General features: G+C 34.0%; 2 long non-coding RNA genes and 1 pseudogene across 3 annotated transcripts; 2 read left to right on the forward strand and 1 right to left on the reverse strand.

The window, feature by feature from the left end:
* LOC128174371 (multiple epidermal growth factor-like domains protein 10) overlaps positions 1-19,296 on the forward strand; it is a 346,250-nt pseudogene that overhangs the window by 233,473 nt on the left and 93,481 nt on the right.
* On the reverse strand, positions 3,475-16,253 carry LOC128172517 (uncharacterized). The gene is made up of 3 exons (XR_008242283.1): positions 15,600-16,253; positions 4,909-5,004; positions 3,475-4,769 (listed from the first exon to the last, which is right to left on the reverse strand). It is a non-coding gene; the product is annotated as an uncharacterized LOC128172517 (long non-coding RNA).
* Positions 8,486-9,975, forward strand: LOC128172512 (uncharacterized). 2 transcript variants are annotated; one of them, XR_008242278.1, is made up of 4 exons: positions 8,486-8,922; positions 9,168-9,243; positions 9,506-9,633; positions 9,752-9,975. It is a non-coding gene; the product is annotated as an uncharacterized LOC128172512 (long non-coding RNA). The 2 variants fall into 2 exon arrangements; XR_008242277.1 differs by having other exon boundaries at positions 8,486-9,243.

A 19,296-nucleotide genomic window follows, 5' to 3' on the forward strand; every position in this document is an offset into this window, starting at 1 on the left:
GCTCTCAGAAGACTACCAATTGCCTTAGGTACCACTATTGATGTTAAGTTTCTCTCAGTGACATTATCAATAGACAAAAAATACTAATGTGTAGCTGTTTTATTTCACTCAATAGACAGTATTCATAGGTCAGTGTACTGAATAAGACCAGGTAAATAGGTGCTAAGTTGTTGGTTTGCTCTCAGTGGAAAGTTTGAATTGTGTCGGGTACGAATGTATGACTGTTTTGTTGTTCTTAGTAGACCGTACCAATAGCATTGGATACTTGGTATTAACTGCATCATCATTTGCCTTGAGAACTGTTATGAAACTGGATTGTACAACTGTTCAGTTGCTTTTAGTATAGCTACCAATTGGTTTGGTTCTTTAGAATAATGTTGTGTTGGTCTCAGTTGACCATATCGATGGCTTAGGGTTCTGATGTATTACTATTATGTTGCTCTCAAAGGATAGTATGAATCGTATTGTGTAACATATGTGTAACTTACGTGTTGCTCTGATTAGACGGTATCAATTGCCTGAGTTACTGTTGTACAATTGGTAGCTCTTCCAATGACATTTGATCAAAAGGCTAGATTACTTATTGAAAACTGTTGTGTTAATCCTAGTGAACTGTATCATTGCCTAAGATGTTATTATGAAATGTCATGTTGGTCTCATTGGATGATAGGAATTTGTTCTTAGTGATTCACATCAATAGCCTAGTGTACTATTGTACAATTATTATGTTTCTCTCAGAGGACATTATCAATAAGCTAGGGTATCGTGCATAAGATAATATGGTTTTCTTAGGTGAACATATGTTTAGCCTACTGTACTAAGGTGCAATGGTTATGTTCTTACCAGGAGGTTTATGAATAGACAAGTTATATTAATGTATAGATGTTGTGTTGCTCTCAGAAGACTACCAATTGCCTTAGGTACCACTATTGATGTTAAGTTTCTCTCAGTGACATTATCAATAGACAAAAAATACTAATGTGTAGCTGTTTTATTTCACTCAATAGACAGTATTCATAGGTCAGTGTACTGAATAAGACCAGGTAAATAGGTGCTAAGTTGTTGGTTTGCTCTCAGTGGAAAGTTTGAATTGTGTCGGGTACGAATGTATGACTGTTTTGTTGTTCTTAGTAGACCGTACCAATAGCATTGGATACTTGGTATTAACTGCATCATCATTTGCCTTGAGTACTGTTATGAAACTGGATTGTACAACTGTTCAGTTGCTTTTAGTATAGCTACCAATTGGTTTGGTTCTTTAGAATAATGTTGTGTTGGTCTCAGTTGACCATATCGATGGCTTAGGGTTCTGATGTATTACTATTATGTTGCTCTCAAAGGATAGTATGAATCGTATTGTGTAACATATGTGTAACTTACGTGTTGCTCTGATTAGACGGTATCAATTGCCTGAGTTACTGATATACAATTGGTAGCTCTTCCAATGACATTTGATCAAAAGGCTAGATTACTTATTGAAAACTGTTGTGTTAATCCTAGTGAACTGTATCATTGCCTAAGATGTTATTATGAAATGTCATGTTGGTCTCATTGGATGATAGGAATTTGTTCTTAGTGATTCACATCAATAGCCTAGTGTACTATTGTACAATTATTATGTTTCTCTCAGAGGACATTATCAATAAGCTAGGGTATCGTGCATAAGATAATATGGTTTTCTTAGGTGAACATATGTTTAGCCTACTGTACTAAGGTGCAATGGTTATGTTCTTACCAGGAGGTTTATGAATAGACAAGTTATATTAATGTATAGATGTTGTGTTGCTCTCAGAAGACTACCAATTGCCTTAGGTACCACTATTGATGTTAAGTTTCTCTCAGTGACATTATCAATAGACAAAAAATACTAATGTGTAGCTGTTTTATTTCACTCAATAGACAGTATTCATAGGTCAGTGTACTGAATAAGACCAGGTAAATAGGTGCTAAGTTGTTGGTTTGCTCTCAGTGGAAAGTTTGAATTGTGTCGGGTACGAATGTATGACTGTTTTGTTGTTCTTAGTAGACCGTACCAATAGCATTGGATACTTGGTATTAACTGCATCATCATTTGCCTTGAGTACTGTTATGAAACTGGATTGTACAACTGTTCAGTTGCTTTTAGTATAGCTACCAATTGGTTTGGTTCTTTAGAATAATGTTGTGTTGGTCTCAGTTGACCATATCGATGGCTTAGGGTTCTGATGTATTACTATTATGTTGCTCTCAAAGGATAGTATGAATCGTATTGTGTAACATATGTGTAACTTACGTGTTGCTCTGATTAGACGGTATCAATTGCCTGAGTTACTGATATACAATTGGTAGCTCTTCCAATGACATTTGATCAAAAGGCTAGATTACTTATTGAAAACTGTTGTGTTAATCCTAGTGAACTGTATCATTGCCTAAGATGTTATTATGAAATGTCATGTTGGTCTCATTGGATGATAGGAATTTGTTCTTAGTGATTCACATCAATAGCCTAGTGTACTATTGTACAATTATTATGTTTCTCTCAGAGGACCTTATGAATAAGCTAGGGTATCCTGCATAAGATAATATGGTTTTCTTAGGTGAACATATGTGTAGCCTACTGTACTAAGGTGGAATGGTTATGTTCTTACCAGAAGGTTTATGAATAGACAAGTTATATTAATGTATAGATGTTGTGTTGCTCTCAGAAGACTACCAATTGCCTTAGGTACCACTATTGATGTTAAGTTTCTCTCAGTGACATTATCAATAGACAAAAAATACTAAGATGTTTTATTTCACTCAATAGACCGTATTTATAGGTGAGTGTACTGAATAATACCAGGAAAATAGGTGCTTAGTTGTTGGGTTGCTCTTAGTGGAAAGTTTGAATTGTGTCGGGTACGAATGTATGACTGTTTTGTTGTTCTTAGTAGACCGTACCATTAGCATTGGAACTTGGTATCAACAGCATCATCATTTGCCTTGAGTACTGTTATGAAACTGGATTGTACAACTGTTCAGTTGCTTTCAGTATACAGGTTGCTACTAATTGGTTTGGTTTTTTAGAATAATGTTGTGTTGCTCTCAGTTGACCATATCGATGGCTTAGGGTTCTGATGTATTACTATTATGTTGCTCTCAAAGCACTTACTTTTCTAAGGTACAATGGTTATGTAACGTGCATATAAGCATTGAATGCTTTTTTTTTTTGGATTTGTCGGTCCTATGACACACCAATGCGAGCAAACAAATTATATTTATATTGATTTTATTTTTTATTTTATTAATGGTCGTAGTTTTAAAATTTGCGCCTTTACTAGCAGGTGTTGGTAATTGATGGAAGAGCCAAAAAATCAGCTGTTGTGACATTGGAAATATAGTGCTCAAAAATATTATGAAGAAAGATTTTTTTTTTTTTTGAGAAATGCTATATTTAATCGCAAAAGTTTGAATTCAATACCAATACATGAGTATTTTTCAACAAGATGATTTATTCATTAAGAATAAACATTATCAACACGTAACAATACAGTAAGCACAACTGAGTAAAACGAAATGTGCTCTCCCTGAAGTTTGCATTATTGAAAAACCCAGCTGTTGGATTAATGTTTTGCATGTTCATGTTAACTGTTTTCAATGTTGCTGGCATGGAGGACGATGTTGTGGCTGTGGAATTTGACGATATGAGAGTTGTGGTCTCATGTGCAGATGGTGACGGTAAGTTTTCAAGTTGAGCCTGATTTTCATGGGTTCGTGGTGGCAAGTTCGAGAACCTGGTCGACAGCGGTGGAAGAGCTACGATCGTAAAAGGGGATGAAGATGCAGACGCCATCGCAGAATGCTTTTTTTTTTGCTTAGAGGAGAGCGATCTGTTATATGACCTCATTGAACTCTCATTCCTTTGGTTCGACATGAACATGATATGTCGTGCTTCAAATCCCTGATCATTAAGATAAGTGTTTGCAGTGGCCCGTAAACAGTGGGATGTGTATTTATGCTCCACACCAGCAGCAAAGCAAATCTCCCCGAGAGACTTGTTGAAAGTGCGCTTTGGCAGGGGTTTTGCTGAATACCAAATATCACAATGAACTCTCTCTTATATGTATTGGTTGAAAAGATTTGTAGCATTTGAATCTGTTTTTGACATCAGTAACTTTAAGAGATAAACATGACAGCAGTTTTCATTATCAGTTGCATACATTATCTTGTCTGTATGGCTGTCATCGGCATCTACACCACCTTGATGATTATTTTGTAATGTTTTGTGTTGTAATGCAGCATATTGGCAAGTTTCATCTGTGCAGAAGACAAAGCTGTTATGATTAAACTTATGGTGGAACTCTAAACCTCTGGTAATAAAATTGATGGACAGAAAGTACCATACAGCATGGCGCAAAACCACTGGTGATGATGTGGCACCTTGGAGGTATTTATAAATCTTCTGCAGATCATGTATCTCGATAATATCTTTGTGTGATGTTGGTTTTGACAGATCAAGTCAGGTTCGCTCTTTAAAGAAACCATCCAAGATTCCATTGGCTGTTCTGAACTCCTTGTCATGGACTATATTTACATCTTTCTGAATGTCAGCAAGATGGCGATTTATTGCTCCTTTGATATTGATCAAAGTATTTTTGTGGTACAAAGGCTAAACATCATCATCAACTTTTTCTTTGGGGCTGGCTTCACAATAAAATCACGAGAGATGACTGGCAAGAGTTGACACATTTGCTGTTTGCAGGTCTAATGTTGCACCATTAGTACAGAACCATAGATCTCCATGTTCCAATCTAAAAGGATTGAGTTGTGTTTTAGAGACTGACATTGTGTAACGTTTGGGGGTCTTGTGTTTGGTTGTGTAAATTCTGCAACAAATCTTGACCCTTAAAGATTTTTATACAAATGTCAAATTGCTGCAAACACATTTACCTTGAAAAATCCCCATGCTGTATTTCTTTTTGTTGATTTTGCTTGCCTGGAGTCGAAAAATTTCTCTAGTTCCTCATTTGTAACAGTTTTGAATCTCTGTGGAAAATGTGGTTTGTTTTCATTACTTCAGTTTTGATTTATAGCTCACCTGAGCTGAAAGCTCAAGTGAGCTATTCTGATCACATTTTGTCCATCGTCCGTCTGTAACTTTTTTTAACTTTTAACATTTTGAACTTCTTTTGTAAAACCGCTTCGCCAATTTCAACCAAAATTGGCACAAACCATCCTTATGGGAAGGCAAGTATAAATTGCAGAAATGAAAGACCGATCTTTATTCAAAGGGGAGAAACCTCAAAACTGTAGAAAAAGAGAGTGCATTTTTAAAATTTTGGAAATAATGTTGTTCTTTGTGAATCATATCAATAGTCTAGTGCACTATTTTACAATTATTATGTTTCTCTCAGTGGACCATATCAATAAGCTAGGTCGTCATGGTGAACATAGGAAAAGCTAAGTTTACTATGGTACAATGGTTATGTTCTTACCAGAAAGCGAATATCAAGAGGTAAGTTATACTAATGTACAGCTGCTGTGTTGCTTTCAAGAGACTACTACCAATAACCTAGGGTACTAATATTGATGTTAAGTTGCTCTCAGTGACAGTATCAGTAGCCAAAAATACTAATTTGTAGCTGATATTTTTCACCCAATAGAGCTATCCATAGCCTAGGAGGGTACAGATTAATACCAGGTATATACCTGTTAAGTTCCTTTCAGTGGACTAAAGCAATAACCCAGTGTACTTATTAATATTTGGAATGATGCTTCTATATAGACAGTTTCAATCGCCTGAGGTTCTGGTGCATAGCTGTTGAGTTGCTTTCTGTAAAAAGCATGAATTGTGTCGGGTACTAATGTATAACTGGATTTTTAGCTCACTTGAGCTGAAAGCTCATGTGAGCTATTCTGATCACATTTTGTCTGTTGCTTGTCTGTTTGTAAACTTTTCATATTTTCAACATCTTCTCCAGAAGCACTGGGCCAATTTCAACGAAACTTGGCACAGAGCATTATTAGGCAAAGGGGATACAAAGTTGTGAAAACTAAGGACCACCTTTTTTTTCAAGAGGATATAATTAGGAATTATTGAAAAAATTTAAGAGCTTTTCAAAAATCTTCTTCTCAAGAACCAATTCGCCAGGAAAGCTAAAACTTGTGTGGAAGCATACTAAGGTAGTATAGATTGTGAAAATCATGACCTTTTAAAGATAGGGTGGGGCCACAATGGTGGGTCGAATTTTTTCATAGGAATATATTGAGTAAATCCTTAAAAATCTTCCTCTCAGAAACTAACCAGTCAGGAAAATTTGTGTGGAAGCATCCTAAGGTAGCAAGGGATAGTTTCGGATAAAGTAACCGTCAATATTTTTGTAAAATTGAAAGTTGCTGTACTTGAAGGCTGTTGCTAAAATTCATGAAATGATTTTTAATGATTTTCATTAGTTAGAGGGGTGTCTCTTGTTGAAATTGATATGCAATATGTAGGCCCCATATGTTAGGTACATGAGAATCAGAAGTAAAATGCAAAACCCGCGGCTATGACTGTTGTGTTGACTTTACACAGTGAAATTGCAAGTTACAGATGGGAGGTAAAATAACACGAAAAGTAGATGGATTGGACATTGTCAACTTTACACCGGTAAGTTTCTGACATGTGATGGTGCAACATGCACGCGGTACGGAATGTCAACCCTTTGCAGGGAATTAGTTGGGGGAGGTCTAAAAAGCTGAAAAATTAGCAAAATATGAAAGGGTTAAAATCTAATAAAAACCAATATGTAGAGAATTTTACAGGTTTTGACTAGTAATTTTCTTCAGAAATTGGTGATTGGCCTTATAAAGAGTGAATTAAAGGTATTTGACCTGAATGGGAACTGAGGAAATTCTAGTTACAGAGTTCCGAAGACACGCATCCCCTGGCTACAATGAATTGTATAAAAAAAAACTGTCCTGTGCCACCTTCAAGACAACATGGTATTTTCAGATTTTTCATTTCAGTGTAATTTTGAGTGGATTTTGTACCATAAGTAATATATTTTGTGAAAATGGATGATTTTTTGGCTGTAGATGTCATTACATGATTTATTAGCAAAAATACCCATACAAAAAAAAGTTACACTTAGTCATAACTTTTCTGTAACTAAAGTGTAACTTTTATGTACCCAAGATTTGGGCACATAAAAGTTATAACTTTTTTGTACCTAGATTGGACTTAAACTTTTTGCCCTATAACTAAAATGTACCTACATGGAACTTAGAAATTTCTTAGTATAACTAAAATGTACCTACATTGAACTTAGAAACTTTTCAGTATAACTAAAATGTACCTACATTGAACTTAGAAACTTTTCAGTATAACTAAATTGTACCTACATTGAACTTAGAAATTTCTTAGTATAACTGAAATGTACCTACATTGAACTTAGAAACTTTTTAGTATAACTGAAATGTACCTACATTGAACTTAGTCAATTTGTGAATGTGTTTGGACTTTGTCATTTTTACACTAAAAATTTAAGAATATCTTATCCAAGAGTTTCAAGTCTAAAGTAGACTTTTATCACAATAAATCTAAAAACTAATATAAAATATCGTTATAACTTTTTTTTTTTTTTTTTTTATAAAAATCACCATGAGTGTGGGGGTGGGGGGGGGGGGTAGATGTAGGTTAATCACACACTGGGTAGTAAAATCACTAAGATTTGTTTGAAAACAATGACATAACCATTATAACGGGAATCCAGTCCATCAATTGCAACACAAATACCTGTCCAAAATTTTATTGTTTTTATAAGGCAAAAACAGGAAATCACTTTCCGCCTGAACGCACACACATCCCAGGTTAACAGTAAAGGGTGTCTAAAGAGGTCATGATTAGTCCGTGCTGTGATGACACTGATGTTTGTTTAAGATAAAAAGTTTATGTGTGTGTTTTGACCAGCAGACATTTTTATTTTGCTCCTGCAAGCATTATTTTGTTATCTGTCTGTTGAACATCATTAGACATATTACGATTTCGTTTAAACACTGTTTAATACTAAGGGGTAGCATCAACTTTATATTATCACTGAAAATTTTCCTAACTTTTCATGGCCTTCCCCATGAATAAAGAAATAGAGTAGATTCCTATAAATTGATTCAGAATTTTCCCATGACATCGAATGCATGCGAAGAAAAGGGGGGTGGGGTGGGGGAGGGGTGGTGGCATTGTTTGTTATTATGAGATGGGGTCACCATATTTATTCACATATTTGATTAATAGACATGCTGTTAACAAAGAACAGTACTGCTATTTCCATCTGTATGTTTTCCCAGTACTAGCCTATCTCTCATCGTAATTTATAACAGCTAGCTAGCACATAGCTATAAGGACTGTGTTTTAAACTTTGGGAAACATGTTTTTTTTCAAAAAGATGTTATAATTTTTGGTTTTACATATTCATCAATTGTAAAAATGCATTGGTATTTAAATTCATTTAGCTTTTAAAATTCCCTCAAATTATTCAAAATGGCGGCTCTTGAGACCGGAAATGCCAAGTTTTGATGATCGGTTAATAAACTAACAGGTTGTAAGGAAAGAAAGTATTACTAAAATTTGTTTCATTTAAATGCAGAATTCTTAAGATGATATTAAGTAAATGATATTGTTTTTTAACTAAAATAAATTTAAAGATTTATCCCGGTATTAATCGTGGCTGTATCGTGATTGGTCAAAATTTCAAACTTTGACTTTCGTGAATTCTGATTGGACAATTGCCATTCCGCCATCAAATTTTGAAATGGACAAAGAAGACAGGAGTTGTTGAGAAGATTTTCCTGATTTTTTCAAGAAATGTGCAGAATCACAGCGTGTTGTATGTAGTAATGAAACTGCAAGCAGTGGTTTCATAAAGATAGACATGCTTAAGACCTGGATGATATGGCTTTAGTTGTGGATGACCATTTCCGTTCAGGGTAAGTCTGATATACAAACAAGTCATTTGAAATAATTCATTTGTGTTTGCTTATCTCAATTTCTATATTATTGCTTTGCACTTAGAAATGAATTCCATTTGGAATATTTCTAGAATTTTAATAAGAAATGCATGATTTTATCATCTATATCAAAGTCTATGCAGCCATGTATATCTAGTGATGTACATTCTATATATAATCAAATTATGGCTGACCTTTTTAAAAAGAGTATAATTGTATTGCAGAAAAAATCCCAACCAAGTCCAGCTAGCAGACTGTACACCAGATTGAAGATACATCATTAATACAAGATGAAAAAAGGTAAGTGTGTGTGTTTATCAAGTAAAGATATACAGATTTTAACCATATATTATGTATATCTTTTAGTAAATGAATTATTGTAAATCTGAGAATATAATGGCAACTGCTGTATAAATGTTGACTTTTTAGAGGGGGGGGGGGGGGGGGGGGGCAGGTCAACAGAGAATTGAAAAGTTTTACTGATATTTAATAATAATTTATGCTACGTATATTGAAAATTGTCAAACAGTGTCATGTTTTAAACTTTATTGCCTTCTTTTAGATTAATGGAGGACGAGGATAATACTATGAAAGAGCAAGAGCAACCGTTCCCATAGAAATACATGCAGCCATGTCAACAGAAACCAGTTTTCACCTGCCAGGTGCTGGTCACATTTATATTCAACATGGGTATGCTATATAATTATGTTTTAAGTATAAGGTAGTTGTCAAGGATTTTAACAGTTACAATGAAAGTACATGTAGTAAGAAATTGCCATAATGAAACATTCTTTTTTATACATTTTAGGAACAGATTCAAGAAACAGATCCAGTTGTTTGCTGATAAATTACTGCAGGTCATTAATATCATCTAGAACCAGGACTGTTTTAAAAATCATTCTAGTATGTTTGGAACAAAATCATGCTAGGATATGTTAGGAATTTATCCTAAAACATGCTTTATGAAGGTTTTGGTCAAATTTTGGTTTACAAAATAATGTTTCTCAAACTTTCTATTCAAATTGAGCAAGAACATTATGTCAACATTAGGGACTTTTTTTTTATCAGTATAACACCTGTACATGTACCTGGGTTTTTTTTTATCTGAAGTTTATGATACAGATAGATATTTTTTGCCTACATCTGTAATTTTTCTGTGTAACTTTTCTGTACCTAAATGATAACTTTTTTGTACCTACATCTATAACTTTTCTATACCTAAACAATAACTTTTCTGTAACTTTATGTATAACTTTTCTGTACCTACATCTATAACTTTTCTGTACCTAAATGATAACTTTTTTGTAACTATATGTATAACTTTTCTGTACCTAAATGATAACTTTTCTGTAACTATATGTATAACTTTTCTGTACCTATATGTATAACTTTTCTGTACCTACATCTATAACTTTTCTGTAACTATATGTATAACTTTTCTGTACCTACGTCTATAACTTTTCTGTACCTAAATGATAATTTTTCTGTAACTATACGTATAACTTTTCTGTACCTAAATGATAACTTTTCTGTAACTATATGTATAACTTTTCTGTACCTACATCTATAACTTTTCTGTACCTAAATGATAACTTTTCTGTACCTATATGTATAACTTTTTTGTACCTAAATGATAACTTTTCTGTAACTTTAATTTGTAACTTTTTTGTACCTAAATGATAACTTTATTATAACTTTTTGATAACTTTTTTATACCTATTTATTTTTATGAAAAAAATAAATTGTCAATAGTTACACTCTAGTTATGACTTTTTTGTACTTAAGCAAAAAGTTACAATATAGGTATAACTTTTTGATGCTAATTTGGAACCATAATTGATCAGATGGTTCCAAATTGTGCTAACTTAGTTATGACTTTTTTGTAACTTTTTTAAGGGCTCATAGGTATAACTTTTTAGTGCTTTTTTTTGGTATGGGTATTCAAGGGGAGTAACTCCCTCTTAAATGTGTAGAATGACCACCACTAGAGTAAATTGGATTAGAGAGTAGGTATTTCATACCCTGGTGCGATTAATAGGCTTCAGTTAATTAATGAGATAAGAATAAATACTTTAAAACAGTTTTGATCAATTGAATCATTAAATTTATGAATTTGCAGCCATTTCGCTGTCTGATTTTATGAAATAACATTAAGCCACCTGACTTATATGACCGAATTTTTTTAAAACAGCATATTTTTATTTCAACTGAACTTTACATGTAGACAGATGCAGTTATCAAATTATACAATATGTCAAAAAAATCAAGTTTTTGCTCCTTCCTATCCATAAATGATATTTTAGATGTATTTATACAGAATTGAAAAAGCCACCCCCTCTTTCCAGTTGACTCCATTACCATTACATGTAGGATATGTAAATGTACATTTGACCTTGAAATAACATCTGTATGATAATTACTCTTGAAATGAACAAAAAACAACATATTTGTACCGTTTCATTGTATATATGCATCAAAAATGTAGAAAAATTTGAACATTTTTCATGGAATTCTCATCCGTCCCCAGGTACCCAGGTGTGGTTGAATTTCATTTTAATTAAAAGCAGAAATCACACATGTAGGTCTTACTATTTTAGCAAAGTTAAAAGGAGAAACCAGACTATATATGATATCCACTAAATATGATTTTAGGCTTACTTTTTCATGAAAACAAGAAATCAGATGTAGGGCGGCATGTCTTTTAGTGAATAAAAATGCTACAAATCATCCATTTTCCAAAAGAGATCAATTTTAGATATCAGTGATGGTTGTTTTCTATTATGTGTGAAAATGACTCAAGGAAATTGCCACAAGTTTCAGAAAATTAGGTAAAAGTGTTCAAACTAATGCTTCTTGTGAAAATCAAAAGATAGGGGGAGGGTATACATGTAATGGTATTTTTAAGTGATGTGATGCTTTTATCATGATAATATCAAGTAGATGTTTGTAGTATTAAATAAGGTTTCTTTTTTAAGGAGGTTGAACAACAATTGACCTCTAAAAGATTAGATAAAGATGCTTTATTTATGGGGAGCCCTATGAATCTCTGTTAAAAAGAGGAAAGTGGAAATGGTGGGTTCACTTAAATGGCCATATTTTTCTTAAACCTCAATGGAATTGGCAAAATGTGGTGTACCTTTTCTCAGAACAGGATAAGCTTTTTAGCTCACCTGAGCTGAAAGCTCAAGTGAGCTATTCTGATCACTTTTTGTCCGTCGTCCGTCTGTCTGTCCGTCTGTCTGTCCGTCTGTAAACTTTTTACATTTTGAACTTCTTCTCTAAAACCGCTTATTCAATTTCAACCAAATTTGGCACAAAGCATCCTTACGGGAGGGCGAATATAAATTGCAGAAATAAAAGTCCGATCTGTATTCAAAGCGGAGAAAACCTTGAAACTGTAGAAAAAGGGGGGTGCATTTTAAAAAATCTTCTTCTCAAGAACTACTGATTCTAATTCAACATAGTTTAGCATAAATTATCCTTATGGGAAGGAAAATATAAATTGCAAAAATTAAGGTCTAATTCTGTTTCAAATCTGAGTTATTACGAAAATAATAATAAAGGAAAGGCGTGTTTCAATCAGTTTAATAGCTTCGGATTCGGCATCCGGTAAAATGGGTAGACAAGACTTGGCCTGGGCAAAACAAAAGATTGGCAGTTATTAATCTGCCAATCTCATTAAAATTGCAGGATATTTGATGGACCAGTATATTTGTATTTGCTGTAAATATTGCTGCAAAATAATGCGTATTTGGAATTGACGATTGCCGATCTGCCCCGGCTTTTATTTTGCCACGGCCCGGGTTTGCGTACCCATTTTACCAAAACTCGTATTCCATACATCTAAAACGAGGTTCTTTGTTTAAAGCAGCCATGACATTATACGAAAAAGAGTCGATCTTACTATGATGAATTTGCTTGTTGTGCAACAGTTCGCGAATGAAGGGAAATTTTTGAAACATGCAAAATATATTGGTGCCGATTTTGTGAAGTAAATTGAGGCTAAATATTTCAATGCGTTGACAGTTTTCACACATGACGTTGGTGTTAGCTTGCTCTGATTTTCGTTTCGTTTTCATTATTTATGCTTTGTAACCTGGGAACTATCGTCTGTATTTCGTGATTTTTACGTATCAAATCAAACAGAGACTTCGGTAAATCAAACAGTTAACTGTTTACCTGCGCAAATTAAGCAAAATCTGATGTATCAAAAAAGTACTGAAATACAATTCATTCTATCGATAATTCGGCATTATATTTTGCGTAATGGTAGATTAATGCAATAGGTTTTGTTGAGATGCTCGGCATTTTCTCGAGTTTATTCAGTTTAATTAAATAGAGTTTGATATCGCTGTCGGAAATATGTAGGTATATACATGTACATGTATATATATGAGTCATTTCGAAAAAATAAATTGTGTTCTTTATTTGTTATAGTGCATGTTTCTTGTGTTTTAATTGTTTACAATTTCTATTTACTAACCATATTTGAGTGTTAAGCTTCGAATTATAAGCAAGCTAGATACAGAGATTTGCTCACAATTCTATGTTTGTACACAGATCTTAAAAACTAAAGATTAAAAAAGTAAAAAAAATTGTCAATATTTATTAAGAAAATTTTCAAAGTCTCTTCTTCCAGAAACCAACTTTAACAACTTATTGTATTGTAAACTTAACCTTTTTTAGCTCACCTGAGCCAAAGTCTTCTTCTCAAAAACTTTTAGGCCAGGAAAGCTCAAATTTGAGTGGAAGCATCCTCAGATAGTGTAGATTCAAGTTTGTTCAAATCATGGTCCCCGGGGGTAGGGTGGGGCCACAATTGGGGGATCATGTTTTACATAAGAATATATAGAGAACATCTTTAAAGATCTTCTCAAAAACTATTAGGCCAGAAAAGCTCAAATTGAAATAAAAGCATCCTCAGGTAGTGTAGATTCAAGTTTGTTCAAATCATAGTTCCCATGGGTAGGGTGGGGCCACAATTGGGGGATCAAGTTTTACATAGGAATATATTGAGAAAATCTTTAAAATCTTCTTCTCTAAAACTATTAGGCCAGAAAAGCTCAAACTTGAGTGGAAGCATCCTCAGATAGTATAGATTCAAGTTTGTTCAAATCATGGTCCCCGGGGGTAGGGTGGGGCCACAATTGGGGGATCAAGTTTTATATAGGAATATATAGAGGAAATCTTTTAAAAATCTTCTCAAAAATATTTGGCCAAGAAATCTCAAATTGGCATACAACCATCCTTAGGAAGTGTAGATTCAAGTTTGTTCAAATCATGGTCCCTGGGGGAAGGGCGGGGTCACAATGGGGGATGAATTTTTATAGATAGAGAAAATCTTTAAAAGTCTTCTTCTCAAAACTATTAGGCCAGGAAAGCCCAAATTTGAGTGGAAGCATCCCCAGATCATATAGATTCAAGTTTGTTTAAATAATAGTCCAAGGGTAGGGTGAGGCCACAAGGGGGGATGAATTTTTACTTAGGAATATATAGAGAAAATCTTTAAAAATCTTCTTTTTAAAGAATTTTTGGCCAGAAAGGGTTCAAACTTGTGTAGAGGCATCCTCGGGTATTGTAAATTCAAGTTTCCAAAATCACAGTCCCTAGTGGTAGGGCGGGACCGTGATGGCGGTTTGAGGTTTTACATAGGAATATAAAGAGAAAATCTTTAAAACTATTCTGGGAAAGTGTTCGGTTCAGAACTCAGTACTTATGGTGAAAGCAAAGGTTATGCAGATTTAAGTCAGATGAAACCATGATTCCCTAGAGAAAAATGGGGCCATGAAATGGGGGGGGGGGGTATATAGGAATAGAGAAAAATCTTCTTACAGGTACAACAACAAAAGGGGCTTGGTATTTACCAAAAAATAAGAGGTTGATAAAAATTGGCAGATTTTCAATTTTTTTTAGCAAGATCTACCGTACTCAGTTGTCAAGATATGTTGATACTGTAATGCTAATTTGATCAGAATTAAGGCAATTGTTGCTCAGGTGAGCGATGTGGCCCCTGGGCCTCTTGTTAACTTTAAGACAAGATGACTTTTCAGAGAATGTTAGTGTAAGTTAAAGGAAGCAAGGGACAGTTTCGGATAAAGTACCCGTCAATATTTTTGTAAAATTGAAAGTTGCTGTACTTGAAGGCTTATGAGTGTTGCTAAAATTCATGAAATGATTTTTAATGATTATCATTAGTTAGAGGGGTGTCACTTGTTGAAATTGATATGCAATATGTAGGCCCCATATGTTAGGTACATGAGAATCAGAAGTAAAATGCGAAAACCTGCGGCTATGACTGTTGTGTTGACTTTACACAGTAAAATTGCAAGTTACAGATGGGAGGTAAAATAACATGAAAAGTAGGTGGATTGAATATTGTCAACTTTACACCAGTAAGTTTCTGACATGTGATGGTGTAACATGCACGCGGTACAGAAGGTCAACCCTTTGCAGGGAATTAGTCAATTTCTTTAAATTAGAAACCTGCGAGATATATTTATATATGTATATATTTTACTTAATTTAAGCGTTTTATGTCACAATATGGAGGTATCCCATGCCAGTGATTCAACCTAATATAACAAACAAGTGAATATCTAACATTTTTGTTTTATTTCAGTTCCACTTGGAATGTGAATGAGGTATAAAGAACAAACCCCTTCAACGCCACTGTATCTTCTGCTTGAAGATTCGTCCAGTCTGGCGAACGAAAATGGAAGATGCATTCTCCATCGAATTCTGCTAAGATGTTGAAGTTGTCACACTCAAGACATGAACTCTACCAAGAAGTTTAAGGACAACTTTTACTCAATTGTGTGTCCGTACAGCCAGGGCACCATGCCCTCGTAAACCACTTGTCTAGAACACCAAGTTGCGACATTCTCTGCTTACCTACCGCAGCAATTTGCCATGTAGAAAGGTCCAAATGGCCTGTGTTTGAGAAGAGCTAAAACAGGCAGCATCATTCACGATGGCACGAGCCATCAAGTCTGTTGCTATCTGTGTGCAAAGAGGCTGAAGATGCGAAAATGAAAATGTCCTGTATTTCATGAGAAGATTAAAGATGTTAAACGAAACTATAAGCTGTAATTTTCATTATACTGTATTGATCATAGACGTCACTACAGTAACGTTTTAATTATCGTACTTAATCATGTCACATGCATATCATAACATTGCAAATGATTTATGTAAATCCCATTGGGGCAAGTGGCAATTGACATTTAATCAAAACTTTTTTAGCTCACTGACACGAGGTTGACTGGAGCTTATGTTATACCGTTGGCGTCTGGACGTGGTAAAAGTTTGTGGTGCAGGTCTTGTATCTAAATTATTAATTAACTTAACTTCATCAAACTTGCATGGATGGTGCATCTGGACAAACTAATGAACTTTTAAGACTTGGATGCTGAATCTGGAACTTGAATTCTGGATGTTGGCTTTAAAAATGTTAAGAGCAGAGCAAAGTTTTTGGAGCAGGTGCCATTTGATGACTATATCTTACTTACTACTGGTCCTAACTCCACCATACTTGCATGACAGGTGTGTCTGATGATAGATATGCAGTTGACAGGATCAAATGCTTAATCTGAGCCATAGGTTTCAGATGCTGAATGATGATACATTTAAGGTTTTTGGAGTTGGTTAATTTTTTTTGGAGCAGATGCCCTTTGATGGACACATCTTAGTTTTTGGTTTAGTGTTTATCAAATTTGTATAAATGATGCAGGTTTTGATACTGATGCACTCAACATGTATGGATGCTAAATCTGAACCATATTTTCCGGATTCCGGAGGTTATTATAATGGAGCACGTGTAGATTTTTTGAGTAGTCGAATGTAGGTTTGATATCTGGAGAACAGCTGTCCTGACAAACTTATATGGATCAAATAACTTTGAATTTGATACATACGGCTTGCTTCAGAAACAGAGAATGATCTCTTCATTATCAAGGATGCTAAAACAATTGTCCTAAGTACCTCAATCAAACGTGTTTGAAAGATGAGTTTGTTGTTATATAAAATGATTCCTATATTATTGTATTGGATATGATACAGTATTGTGTTATATGATACAATTTTGAATAATATAACGTAGTATTGTAAAATAATATAATATTTAAGAAATAAACAGCAATTGAAAATTTTTATCGGACCTGGTTTGTCACGTGATCATATCCTGTGAAGCCCAAAGGGCTTCTCGGAAGACTTGATTACGTACCAACTGAGTTCATATCCCGGTGAACATTTTATTTAACGTTATATAATAAGTGCCCGAGAAAACCATTGTCAACCGACGCGAAGCGGGGGTAAACAATGGTTTTCGAGGGGTGTCAACAGTTACCCTCCCAAATGGGCGCTATTTATTTTATTATAATGAATGTCTTAATTTTAAAGAAAATTTTACTCCTTTTAAATAGAAATGAAGTGAATTCTATGGCAATCGGTATATGCGCATAATTTACGCGCATGTAGCAATTCGTTGGGTTACCCGTTGCCAAGTGTGTTGCTAACGCTCAGGGTAATTGAACGGATTACCAACTGCGTCTAAACCAATCAGATTTTAGTATTTAACATGAAATTATAATAATGCTGATTTTAACTTTTATATTTACATTTGAAATAGGCAAACCCTTGAGAATTATTAAAATAATCGTGTTTTAATGTTTACAATAATGCAACTGTCAAGTGATAAGCATGTGCGGTAATCATTGTGAAATCATTAAAATGTTCACACAGAATTAAACGTTTCGCTATTCTATATATTCATTTATGTACGCATATTAGCAAATATAAGTATATGAGTATTACAAAATAATATATTATATGATGCAGTTCCGTATCAAGACATATCATTGTAATGTATAATGTGATACAATATTGTATCATATAATAAGGTACGATATTATATGCGTATTTTAAAGTGGTGCGATAGAATGTGATACGTATTAAAGAACAGGGGCGTACAAGGTGTTGTATATCCCCCACTTGAAGCAATGGAGACGAAAGAATTTCAATTGAAGTTTGAATATTAATTTTTGGTTTGTATGCATTGTTTTTAGTATAAATTTCAGGATGAAAGCCAATATTGTGCTTTCGTTCTACAAACACGACAGTTATAGATTTCCAAATAAAGCTGCACAGCGTTTTATGCCAAAATCTTGGTTCATTCACTGTTCTAAATTGCAAAAATTTAGGTATGAATGGGTCCAGTCTCCACCATAAAAGTACTTTTATTTAAAGAATAAGTTTTTAATGAATTTTATTATTGATTTTTCAAAATGAAGTCTAGACCCATAATGGGCCAAATTCGTGGGTTTCACCAAAAAAGTTTTACTTTATTAAATATTGTCAAGCAGTTAAATTTATTCACCTATACCCTAATGTGTCAACTTAGCTCACTAGGATAGGCGGAGGCTTGCACCCCATTCTTCTCGATTGAGAGGGTGCTTGAAACGTTAAACGGCGTTTTATATAAAATTCATTTGCTTTTAAGTAAAACATTTTTTGCCTTTTTATTGGGCTATTATGTAAAAAATATCTAACACCATTTGTATTATGACAATTATTGCGTAATGTTCATTTTACACTCAATGTCGGATAGAAATAGCGCTAGCACAGATAAGAGATCATGCTGTAATGATTAGAAAGCAAACAAATAAACCAAAGGAAATAAATACCAAGTGCATGTATTAATGTTTACTATTTATTTGTCAGAAAATGCAGTTCTATATCATACATGTACATGTCCTGGTGTACACTTTCAAATGTAAAGATTTGTTTTATATGTTCATATGCCATTTCAAAATCCTGGTTACGGGGGGATTTGTCAGGCCTTGTACGCTCTTGTCCTTTACTTATGATTATTATACAACTTTGTTTCATATGATATACAAAACTGTCTAATAAAACTAAACTCAGTATTTCTATTTAAAAGCAGTAAGACTTTATTTAAGATCGTTAATGATTTTCATACACCGGTAATATTATGACCGGTAGAATTTCACAAGTCGGTGTATCAAATAATATTTATTAACGATCCAAACTTGTCGTTTCTACACGATCTATGCAGTCGGCATGGACAATACAAGGTCCAGTCTCCAACTGACGATCATTGTGGATAACGACCAATTTATAGGTAAAACATACATGAGTGAATAAATAGAGTTACTCTTGACACAATAGATAATTAATTTAAAGGATTACTCAAGATATATAATTAGTTCAATAACAGGTGACATCTTAATGTCCGGCGGTGAAGGTCTAATTAGAAATAATTAGCACTAAATCAAGAAACATTATGTCACTCGAAATATGTATTTTGCACACGGTGACAATATGATATAGGTGATT

Source organism: Crassostrea angulata, chromosome 2 (genome assembly GCF_025612915.1).
Source record: "Crassostrea angulata isolate pt1a10 chromosome 2, ASM2561291v2, whole genome shotgun sequence".
NCBI classification, from domain to species: domain Eukaryota; kingdom Metazoa; phylum Mollusca; class Bivalvia; order Ostreida; family Ostreidae; genus Magallana; species Magallana angulata.